The sequence below is a fragment of the Penaeus vannamei genome, chromosome 18, assembly GCF_042767895.1.
Source record: "Penaeus vannamei isolate JL-2024 chromosome 18, ASM4276789v1, whole genome shotgun sequence".
NCBI lineage: Eukaryota > Metazoa > Arthropoda > Malacostraca > Decapoda > Penaeidae > Penaeus > Penaeus vannamei.
In genome coordinates this window covers 21,488,196-21,500,695 of record NC_091566.1, presented here as the reverse complement: position 1 = coordinate 21,500,695, position 12,500 = coordinate 21,488,196, and the positions used below count along the sequence as shown (strand labels likewise).

General features: G+C 46.4%; 1 protein-coding gene across 9 annotated transcripts in view; it reads right to left on the bottom strand.

The window, feature by feature from the left end:
- The window catches only part of siz (Brefeldin-resistant Arf-GEF family protein schizo), a 408,468-nt gene that overhangs the window by 205,843 nt on the left and 190,125 nt on the right, over positions 1-12,500 (bottom strand). Inside the window, exon 1 of one of the 9 annotated variants that reach the window (XM_070133004.1) lies at positions 1,320-1,456. The exons of the other annotated variants lie outside the window; for them this stretch is intronic. The gene's annotated coding sequence lies outside the window, so the exon portion shown is untranslated. Of the gene's footprint in view, positions 1-1,319; positions 1,457-12,500 lie in introns of those variants that run through there. 9 annotated transcript variants of the gene reach the window in all.

The window sequence follows — 12,500 nt, the reverse complement described above, 5'->3', positions numbered from 1 at the left end:
TCTGGCAGGACCTTCGCGCATCCGCCTTTCCTGGTCTGCGAGGTGCAAGGCTCTCCTTGTCCCCTTCTGAGGTAAACACTAATCGCGATCATTATGCGATTCATCATATTCCCCGGGCGGTGCGGTCTACATGCCTCGTAAGACTTCCTGGCACTCTGTCTAGATAATGGCACTGTTGTGTAAGCTTGCGTTTGCGGGCTTTTGTTCCGCTGTGGCATTGTTTCCGAGATGCCGCGCTGTCTTGGAGACTTTGGTCTGTTTGCGATGGCGCAGTCCGTTGCCATGACGATATGCCTATGTTTGGCAAAAGGCCTATACGCCGGTGCTGATATCTTAATTTTTCTTCTCCATATACATTATTTTCTTTTCTATGACGCAGAAATGACTGCACAGCCACACTGCTAGCTACTGTGAAAGCGCATCCTCGGCACTAACATCATGATTTCTGTAACTCGGCACCATGTCACCACTGCAGGGATTATACGGACTGCAGCATCCTGCACTAGCAATATCCGCGGCTGGGGAATTATTAATGCACCAATATCATAAGCGTAAAACTTTCAGACACTGCAACACATTTGGCTTCATGTTCGTCATGCCCGTTAATATTATAGTTCATGATGCCGCACAAGTGCCTACACCTTGTATGTCACTTTAACGCTTTTAAGAGGTACGCTGGCATAGACTCATTATGTCATCGTCCATTACTTAGACTACATTTTCCACTCTGTGAGTGCGACCCCGTCTATCGTTTATACACATGGAGGCACTTTACTATCACTTTGGCACTGGCTGGCACTAGACCCGTCTGTAAGTGGTGCTGCACTTGCAATCACGGCAAGCGAAAGTCCACATCAGATCCTACTGGCACCAATCAAGCCAGTGCCAGGCCACCCCCACACCGACTCCCTGGTGGCACCATCAAGCTGTCAGCCGCCATCAGACGTTCGTACCCTCAACGACACTCGGTATCGCCGCTGAGACGCCGCTTCGTACCCTCGTATCCGGACACGACACACACACGCACACAATCACCTCCGTAACTCCTGTAACCAGATCGTTCTGTGAGGGCGTTGTCAAGGCGCAGCTATAGGCAGCGGCTGGGTCAAGTGGCACTCGGGAGGGCCAGCTGAGCCTACACCAGAGCCACTCTCAAAGTCTCAGATCCGTTCTTACACAACAACACCGAGGGAACAAACGAAACGCCCTCGACTTGATAAATACTTGAAAAAATATTTTTCTTTCATCTCACACTATTTCTCAAAGCTTTCGGGTCAACCACAAACGACAATCATAACGAACATAATTCCTCTTCCTACCCTTCTCGACCACAATATATCCACAAAATCCAAAGGCAATCAATAAAGGCCGAAGAAGGATCGGCGCGACACGTGAGGTCACAGAACGAGACGGAACCGCGGAGTGGCTACGTCCGCCCTTCCCGGCAGTCAGAGTAACACTGTCACTACCGCTCGCTCTCTCGCTGTTTGGAAGTCTTCCTGGCCGTCCGCTCGCGCCGCCCGCCTCCGCCTCGCGTCTCTTCATCTGCGATATTGGCCGCCCACTGAACGCCTAAATTAGCAGCGGGCACTGTACGACTTACATGCATTTACCTGTATTGCGAACGAAAGAAATGTTAATGTTGCAGTCTTACGGGTTTTGATTAGGGAGCGAGCTGCATAAAGCCATGGCCAATGTTTAATGTTAATTCTCCCACAGACGCAGAAGAAAGCCCATCCCGTCGAAATTCCCTCAACGTCCATCGAGCCACGCGGAAGTGCCCTCGCGTCGCCCGAAAACAAACGGGCGATAATGTCTCCGAGACCCGTGTCGTAAATCAAGCCGGAGGCGAGGCTCACCGGGATAACATTACGGGCGCGTCACGGTAATTAAGGAATACCGCGTGAAGGTTGTGTGGGCGCGGACCTGCGTGTGGAAGGTGCTCCCCCTCTCTCTCTACACACCCACACACACCCCACCGATACCCGGCCGTCGTCAGGACACGCCCGTGCCGCTAACATGGCCTTGGCGGCTCAGGTCACTACCCCAGCGCCGCCAGCATCGTGACGACTAACCCCAGGGGCTCTCGTGCACGCACACGCACACATACACGCACTTTCGCACACACGCGCACGCACACATATATATTTGGATCTGCACATACAGCAAGTCTATGTCTATGAATATATTTTTAAAATACTGCAAGCAAACCAAAGACCTCTCTAATTGTAAATAAAGAGTATGCATAATGAAACGAACAAACACATGTACACCAAACAAATAAGCACGCTTACAATCACTACCTCATTCAAAAGTTATTATCTATACAAATGACTTTCTCGATTACACTCCAAAGAGACAGGAAAACCAGAAACCCATCATGTCATATTATTCGTAATGCTATAATGCTATATTTCATTCACACACAAAACCCACTGGCTACAGTTAGTGTGCTACATACGCGCGCACACAAACACTCGCACACACACACAACGCCGCTAACAAACAGCTATAAAGAAACATCTTTCGTTTTCCCTTCAGCTCTTTCGTCACAGCAATTAACAACCTGTAATTTGTGCATCAGTGTCACATCTCTCTCACCCGCTAATGCAACTGACATCTCTGGAAAATTACGACCTGTCTGTATCTGTCACTCATCTCCTCTCCCTCGCCTTCTTTATCTCTCGTTCCATGTATCATTCTTTGTTCTCCTTCGTTCTTCGCGCGTCGCGTCCTCTGTCCCCTTCACTTTATGTCCTCCTCCTTTTGTTTTCTATTCCACTCCCTGAAAAATGAGAACTCGCCCTCTTTTTCAGAGTTTCTCTCATGTAGATGGGATATAAACGCGCATGAATAAGGGGTTACTCATTCTCATTCATACCTTTGTCACAATGACCTCTATTCCGTTTCTCCCATCCTCATCATTTTAGTGATTTTCATTCACTAAGTCCTCCCAGCCAAACAAAAGACGGCGTTGTCCCCCTACACTTAAGTCCCCAGCCTTCCTCCCTCCCCTTAGACCCCTTAGGCCCCCCTTAAACCCCCTTAAAACCCTCTCGCCCGTGCCCCTGACAGCCGTCTTAACGAACCTCTCTCCCCCGCCTTAATAACCCACCACTCGGAACACAACACTCTTTTGTCGCAGCTCATTAACACCTGGCACCCAATTAACCTCGTCACGTCGCCCTCCTTATCACCCCCATGCCCCCCCTCTTTCCTCCCTCCCTCCTCCCTTCGCCCCTATCAACACTTCTCAACCCCCCTTCCTCTCCCTCACCTCCCCCTTCCCCAACCCAGACGACCTTGGCCTACAGATATGTCATTCTTTATTCGACGTCGATACCACACAGCAATCACGCCTCCCCGAGGGCTACACCCCCGCTGCTGTATTCCCAGTTTCCTCTTGAAAATTGCCGCGGAGCCACTTATCGCCCGACATCAGCGCTGGTCCTTGGCGTCCGTGATGGGAGGGAGAAAGAGGGAGAAAGAACGAACGAAGGAAGTGGTTACGACCTATGATTTTTCGTTGATTTTTTCTTGATTTCCTTCTCGAGGTGGGGGGGGGGGCTTTACGATAGACAGGAGGAGGAGCAGACAAAAGAAAAAAAATCTAGTCTAGAAAAGAAAAAAGAAAAGAGAAAAACGAAACGACGATAGACATAATCATAATTATCAGAAATATAAACAGCAGAAAGCGACAGACAGACAAATTGATAGGTATATAATATGATACAGACGAATAAATTAAGAGATAAAATAAATAGTTTAGCAGATATCCAAAAGAGAACGGAAGAATGAGATAAAGAACCGCAAACAAAACGTAAAGCCAAAGCGATAAAAAATGTGAAAGATAAGACCAAAACAAAAAGTAAAAGACTAGAAGAAAAAAACCAAACAACAAAAAAGCCAAAGAAAATGGGAGCTCAAAGACACCAAGAGAGAGAGAGAGAGCGAACGAGAGAAAAAGGGGCATACGACGAGAGAAAGGAAAAGCCTTTCTGAATCAAAGCGATCTCGAGATTTCAAAAAAAAATACTTCGAATAACAACGCGCTCACAAACACAAAACAAACAAAAAACAGAAAAAAAAGACATTCGATGCGTTTTCCTTTCAAGTTCTACAATCACTGTTCACCCTGCCTATTGCTCTTCCCTAACCTCTTTTCAGCTATTTCTTCTGTTCACTCTTTTTCCTTCCTGGTCTTGCATTCTTCTTTAATTTTTGTCATCTAGCCATTTTTCCTTTTATTTATTGTTCCGAAGAACATGTTTCTCAGCGTATTTCCTTCTTCTTATTCATTCTTTTCATGATCCCTTGTTTCTAAACGTTCTTCTTTTATTCGTTTCTCTTCCTTTCTTTTTGGAATCGTCACGTTGCTGCTCCTTGAGGAAAAGAAACCTAATAATGCTCCTCCAGCCTACTTTTACATCTTTTTCCAATTTCTCTTTTATTTACTCCATTTTTCCCTCCCCGTACTCCACCATTTCCCGCGCTTTTGCATTTTCTTTCCTTTTCGCATTTTCACATTCTCCCCCAACCTTTTCCCCAAATTTGCTTTTCTTCCCCAGTCCTCCCTCCTCTTTACCCTTTGCTTTTCCCCTTTCCTTTCCTCCCTCCTCGTACCTCCTCTCTCCTCCGTCCCCTCCCCATTCCTCCTCCTCCCCTCCTCCCTTCTCCTCTCCTTTCCTCCCCAACCACAACATTCCGGTCATTTTCTTCGCCCCGAATGGATGCACATTTGTTTCGTCATTCTACACATTCTCACTAATTACGAACAACTTTCTAGCCCCCAGCATCCCGGGTCTATTGTTTTTCCTGAACACTTGGGGAAATGGGAGTTGGAGGAGAGAAGGGGGAGAAAAGGGAGGGAGGAGTGAGGAGTAAGGAAAGAGGGAGGAGTGAAGAGTAAGGAGAGAGGGGGGAAAGAGAGAGGAGTAAGGAGGGGAAAGAGGAGTAAGGAGGGGAGAGAAGGGAAAGTAAGGAGGGAACAAGAAGGAAAAGGGAGAGGAAGAGAGAGGTTGGAGAAAGGAGGGAAAAGGAAGGGAGAAGATATGAGGGAGGATATAGGGGGTTGGGGGGAAGAGGGAAGGAAGGGTAAGGTTTGTGGGGCAAGGGAGAAGGGGCTCGCGGCGCGGTTAGTTCAAGAAGGTCGTTGAGATAAGCGATGGAATTCTAAAACAAACCACGGGAATAAAGGTGAAAGGAGAGGACATTAATGAAGCTGAATATACGCCCATCTATACATACACAAGCAGACAGACACACAGACACACACACATAAATATATATGCATGTATATATGTATATATGTATAAACAAAAGCACACGTATAGGTAGATAGATTTATAATGTTCCTAACCGCTAACGTTTTGCTGAATATACACCCATCTGTACATACACAAGTAGACAGATACACAGACACACATACACATAAATATATATATGTATATATGTATATACAAAAGCACACGTATAGGTAGATAGATTTATAATGTTCCTAACCGCTAACGTTTTGCTGAATATACACCCATCTGTACATACACAAGTAGACAGATACACAGACACACATACACATAAATATATATATGTATATATGTATAAACAAAAGCACACGTATAGGTAGATAGATTTATAATGTTCCTAACCGCTAACGTTTTGCTGAATATACACCCATCTGTACATACACAAGTAGACAGATACACAGACACACATACACATAAATATATATATGTATATATGTATATACAAAAAGCACCACGTATAGGTAGATAGATTTATAATGTTCCTAACCGCTAACGTTTTGCTGAATATACACCCATCTGTACATACACAAGTAGACAGATACACAGACACACATACACATAAATATATATATGTATATATGTATAAACAAAAGCACACGTATAGGTAGATAGATTTATAATGTTCCTAACCGCTAACGTTTTGCTGAATATACACCCATATATACATACACAAGCAGACAGATACACAGACACACATACACATAAATATACATGTATGTATTTATGTATAGATGTATATACAAAAGCACACGTATAGGTAGATAGATTTATAGATATGTTCCTAACCGCTAACGTTTTTGCCAGGAAAATGTGTCCAGTGCAGCTGCCTGACAACCATTAAAGCATTATCCGCTCTGTTACTCCATAACGGCATCAATTCCCCAAATGACTGAGCGCAAAGCCAAGGGAAAGACTGACTGAAATAATTTTTCTACCGTTAATCAGACACGGCTCTTGGCTGTCGCCACGCCCCGAGATGTCAGCGAAACAATCTCAAACGCAATCAATCAAACGATAACAATCAAACGCCACAATAACTGCCGCTGACTTATAGCGACGCAGCACAATTCAAGCCTTAAATGCAATCGTTAAAAGATAAACAATACACAGTCAGCAATTATTCAGCAAGACACATATGGAAACAACATCAAAACTAGCCATCCTCTGGACGTTAGTGGCGAACGAATGGAATCTAAGAAGGCCCATTGGGACATAAAATAAAAAATCTTTGGGGAGTTTTATCTTTTGCGTGACAGACCGGACACTTGCATATCCGCAACCAGACAAATCCCTGTCTTTATCCAAGACTCCCGAGACATAAACGTACAACAAACGATCTTTTATTCACGCTGGATATGACACGACCAAAGGAAAAAACATCTATAAATCAAAATAAAATTAAAAAGGAAAAAAATTCTCCACCTGTCGCGCATAAATTCAAACTCTGCACTCGCGTACGACCCGCCTGCGTGCGTCGCCTGCCCTGGCTCCCTGGCTCCCTGGCTCCCTGGCTCCCTGGCGACCCGTGGCTGAGCGCTTTGGTGTTTCGCTGTCGAGGCAGCTACTGACGTCAAGCATTGTCGACAACGTAAAGTCATCAACTATGCTGTGGCTTTGGCGTGATAGGTATTGGCAAAGACTTTCTTTCGCAACTGAACGGTTATGATATCCATTCTATTTCAGCTTACGTTTCATTATTCTCTCCCCCTACTCTCATTGAGTCACCACCCCCGATGACAAACTTGGACGACTGCTTGTAGCTACTCCCGCGTTTTCCTTCAGATAAGCTGCTCATGGAAATAGGTCATTTTCGCCACGTGAGATAATCCGACATCCAGGTGGCATTTACTATTTAACAATGACTTGCTGAGCTAACGACTTGCTGAGAATGTAATCACCCCCCCCCCGCACCCCCTTCCCCTCCAAAAGCACACAAATAAACTTTTTTTTACCGACAGCGACACTCGCTTTCGTCGAAGGCAAAGGGGCTTTCCGCCTTCCACCTGCTGTAACTGCTTCTATCTGTGCATGAAGGGAGGTTCCGTTTCCGGAAAAATAAGGCTGTGACTGTGCGATTTTTATTTTTGACTGCAATAACGACTGTGGCTTAGAAGAAAGAGGAAAACATACGCGGAACCATCGCGCCATCTGGATCGTGAAGGTCGCAAGTCAACTTCTTAAACGTCACTGCACATTCGCCAAACACTCGCGGCTGAGCACACGCTTGGTGGGGGGGCGGGGGGAGAGAGAGAGAGAGAGAGAGAGAGAGAGAGAGAGAGAGAGAGAGAGAGAGAGAGAGAGAGAGAGAGAGAGAGAGAGAGAGAGAGAGAGAGAGAGAGAGAGAGAAGGGGGGAGATGAGCATGAATGTGACTGTGTTTGATTGTGTGAGTGCGTGTGTGCGTGTGTTTTTCTGTGCGTGAATGCATGCCAGCGTGCGTGTGTAGCAGCATGTCCGTGTAGTCTACGTCCGCGCATGTGAGCATTCGTACGAGAGTTTGTGTACAGTCTACGCCAGGCTGTTGGCCATGCAAGGGGAAAGAAAAGCGCGTTAAAAATAAAGACACAACAAAAACACGAAACAAATCCACTGGAGGAACCAACACCAACATAAAAAGGGAAACAAAGCCTAAAACAACATCAAACAACATAAACATCATTAACAACGACAACAACAACAACCGCAATGACGAAGATGACGCGTCGCATGGCTAACAACAATAACAACAGACCTTAAGTTTCGGAGATTTCCTTCCCCACTCATCATATATGTAACAGCGCAGCTCCTTTTCCTTCAAGGTGGTAAAACATTGCGCTATCAAGGCCGCAATTAAACTGGAAACGACGCCACCCATAACACGAAGAGGGAGTGGGAGAGGATGGAATAAAGGAAGGGGAGACGGGAGGAGGAGGAAGAGATGAGAGGAGGAGAAAAAAGAGGAAGAGGGGGGGGGGGAGAAGGAGGGCAGCGAATTGGACATAGAGAAAAAAAATAAAGAAAGAGGGGGCGAGTCAAAAGAAAGGAAGGGAAAAAAGAAAAAAAAAGAGAACACGACGAGGAATGTAGAGGGAGGGTGAGAGAGAGAGAGAGAGAGAGAGAGAGAGAGAGAGAGAGAGAGAGAGAGAGAGAGAGAGAGAGAGAGAGAGAGAGAGAGAGAGAGAGAGAGAGAGAGAGAGAGAGAAGGGGGGAGAGAGAGAGGGAGGGAGGGAGGGAGGGAGGGAGGGAGGGAGGGAGGGAGGGAGGGAGGAGGGAGAGAGAGAGGGAGAGAGGGAGAGAGGGAGAGAGGGAGATAGGGAGAGAGAGAGGGAGAGAGAGAAAGAGAGGAAGAGAGAGAGAGAGAGAGAGAGAGAGAGAGAGAGAGAGAGAGAGAGAGAGAGAGAGAGAGAGAGAGAGAGAGAGAGAGAGAGATGAGGGGTGAAGGCACAAAGAGGGGATAAGGTCGGGGTCGAACTTGTCGGAAACTGCACTTCCAAGTCAAACAATAACAGAGAAAAAAATAACAGCGCAAGAACAACACTACAAAAGTAAATGAGAAAATTAATGAGCGAGAGAGGGAGATAATAAGAAAGAAAGAAAGAGAAAAAACAGAGAGAGAGAGAGAGAGAGAGAGAGAGAGAGAGAGAGAGAGACAGAGACAGAGAGAGAGAGAGAGAGAGAGAGAGAGAGAGAGAGAGAGAGAGAGAGTAAGAGAGAGTAAGAGAGAGTAGAGAGAGAGAGAGAGAGAGAGAGAGAGAGAGAGAGAGAGAGAGAGAGAGAGAGAGAGAGAGAGAGAGAGAGAGAGAGAGAGAGAGAGAGAGAGAGAGAATGAATATAAAAGAGAGAAAATATAACATAGAAAGAATATAAGGGCAAACGAGAATAAGAGAGAAAGAGAAAACAGAGTGAAAGAGAATAAGAGAAGAAAAGGAGAAAGAGAAACCAGAGAGAAAGAGAATAAGAGAAGAAAAAAAAGGAAGAGGGAGAAAAAAAAACTGTCTCTAAAAGGCCCGCGACAGATGTTAGTAATTTATGCCTCAAGAGTCGCGTCGCTTTTCAAGAAAATTGCCCCGGAATGATGTATTATGTGGGAATAACGAGCAGCGCCGAACCAAGCTACAAAAGGCTTTTTTTCTCGAAGGATGCATCTTGATCGTACGTGCCAGTCATCGCCGTGTCACTCGGTGCTCCTTCTTGCGTCATTCTCTCTCTCTCTCTCTCTCTCTCTCTCTCTCTCTCTCTCTCTCTCTCTCTCTCTCTCTCTCTCTCTCTCTCTCTCTCTCTCTCTCTCTCTCTCTCTCTCTCTCTCTCTCTCTCTCTCTCTCTCTCTCTCTCTCTCTCTCTCTCTCTCTCTCTCTCTCTCTCTCTCTCTCTCTCTCTCTCTCTCTCTCTCTCTCTCTCTCTCTCTCTCTCTCCTGCCTTTTCTATTTTCTCTCACTCTCTTTCTCCTCTTAAAGGAACTATTTCTATAATGTTTTGCGTTATTTGCGTCATATTATTTATTTCTGCCTTTCCTGTTCTTCCTTCTACACGCATTTATTGCACATCTTTTTACACTTCTACACTTTAATCTTACGAGTATAATTCTCCCATGTTATCCTCCTATAAATCAAGCTGTTTCTGGCCTGGCGACTATGTTCCCCTTTTTTTCCCCTCTTCACCCACGGCAGACTTTTTTCCCCTTTCCACCCACCCTCACCCGTGGGCGAGGATAGTAATACGACGACGCGGCGCAAAGCGAAACCATAAACACAGAGGACGTTGTAGAGCACAAGAAAGGGAGGACGGGACACGAACGCAAACGAAGTCGGGAAGAAAGTGAACGCTCCGCTAAATGATTGAAGAAAAAAAATAAGAAGAAGAACGAAAAGAACAGGATGATGATGATAACGAAGAAGATAAAGATGATGGCGACGACGACGAAGAAGAAAAATAAGAAGATTGTGAAGAAGAAGAAAAGGATAATAAAGAAAAAGAAGAAGGTAATGAAGAAAAAAGAGAGAAAGATACACAAGAGGAAGGCGGTGGAGAAGCATGAAGGTTGATGATGAAAGTCGTTGCACAATACTGAAGGGTATATGGCAAATATACAGAGTAAAAAAAAACAGTACAGAGGAAGTAGGATGGAGGCAAAAAAAAGTGGATAAGTGGAGACAAAAGAGAGATAGGGAGAAAGCCAAGCAGGGTAGGAGAAAAGGAGAAAATAGGGCATGGAAAATGAGACCAAGGAATGAGAGGAGAGAAAAAGACCAAACGATATGAAGCACTGGAACTGAAAGATAAAACAAAAGATGGAAATTTACAGCTCAATCCCGAGTCCTTAGAGAAAAAGCGAGAATAATACAACATACAACTCTAAAGACACAGACATAAAGATAAAGACGACAAAAATGAAGTGAGACAAATTGGCTAAAGCGTGAGATACGAAATGAAAAAAAGGCAAAAAATATACATATACACAGAGAGAGCGGGAGAGGCACCATTTCGTGAGCGAGAAACGTGAAACAACTAGAATCGGAGGCTGTGGAGTGCATGTTGCGGGGCGGGGGGCGGGGGGCGGGGTGGGGGGTGACGAGAGAGGGAGGGAGGAGGGTGGGAGAAACGGAGGGAGGGATAAAGAGAAGGAGGAGGGGGAGGGAGGGAGAAAGAGAGGAGCAGGAGGAGGAAGGAGGTTAGGAGAAGGTAGAAGGTAAGGAGGGAGGGATGGAAGGGAGTAGAAGGGGTAAGAGAGAGAGAGAGAGAGAGAGAGAGAGAGAGAGAGAGAGAGAGAGAGAGAGAGAGAGAGAGAGAGAGAGAGAGAGAGAGAGAGAAAAGAAGTGAAGAGGTAGGACTGAGGGTGAGGAAGACACAAGAGAAAGAGAAAGGGATGGAGGAATATGGAGAGGAAGGATGGGGGAGGGGAGAGGCAGCGGGCGCGGGGCTCTGCAGTGGCGTCGTGAATAAGATGGAGGACAAGGCCACCCGCCGCTGTTGCAGGGTGTTGAAACCGGAGGTGTCGAGGCGCCGGGGCGGAGTGTCGGCCCGGCACTCTCATTATGGCCTCTGCATCGCATCCCGAGCCTTCTTCTGCCCTGTCGCCGTCTCCTGGTGTTTTCTCTTTCTCTTCATGCACTTATTCATCTCGTTGCTCAACCATTTGCATACCTCTTATTACACGCGCAAATCTTCAAGTCTTGCGCGGAGATGTGTGTACAGGTAAAAGTGCTTAAAACAGAGATACACAGAAACATACACACAAAAACACACACCAGACAGATAGGGGAAACGCACGCATCCCGGTGAACTTTGCACTTCTGATAAGCTCTGAAGCGACGAGCAGCGCACGGGCGATCAACCAGCGGGATGTCTTTCACAAGCCACATGGGTGACATTTTCGATAATTTTCTGAACATTTCCTCACGTGATCCTCCATCACTTACCTCTTGACGTAAGGTCACACTTAAAATAACTCATCAAGCGGCTAAACCTCTCATGCTGACTAAGCGTTTCTCACACTTCTCACACGAAACGCGAGGTAACATGCTCAGCGTGGGCGCACCGGAGAGAGCGCCCATACACTCCAGGGTCAGGGCGACACGGACAGCCACGGCATGCCATAGCGCCCATGCCCTAAACTGCCTTTCGTAACTCAGAGAAGCGTGACTTCGGCGCCGACCAACAGCACTCGAATCAGCGATAGCCCGTCCGATAGAGACCATTTATAGCCAGTGCAGAGTTACGATCATCCTGTACGTGGGCGCAATATAACCAACGTCGCGCCCTGGCTCCCTCTTACGTTCCCGGACGTCGGTACACATCAGCCCCGGCGCGTCGCAGCGGAGCGTCCACCGACGACTTTCTCTAAACGGGTAAAGCATCCTCGAAGGAAGCGCAAGAATTCCTTCTGAGGCTGAAGTCAAGAGGCGCCCGGACCACCATCCATCAGCGCGAAGGTCCGGCCGTACAGGATTCGTGAGGGAGGAGGGAGGGAGGTCCCAGAAACAAGGGGAGGAGGGAGGGAGCTCCTAGAAACAGGGGGAGTAGGGGGGGGCACATACCATAGGGAGGCTACTGGTCCTCCCAGGGACAACAACACCCAATCCTGTTTTTCTTTTCAGTTATAATAACTGTATCTTAGAATATGTTTATTTCTATGATTATAAAAAAAAAAAACTGCTTACATACGTGCATAAACAAAATACATATACAATCTATCTATCTATCTATCTATGCAGATATACAG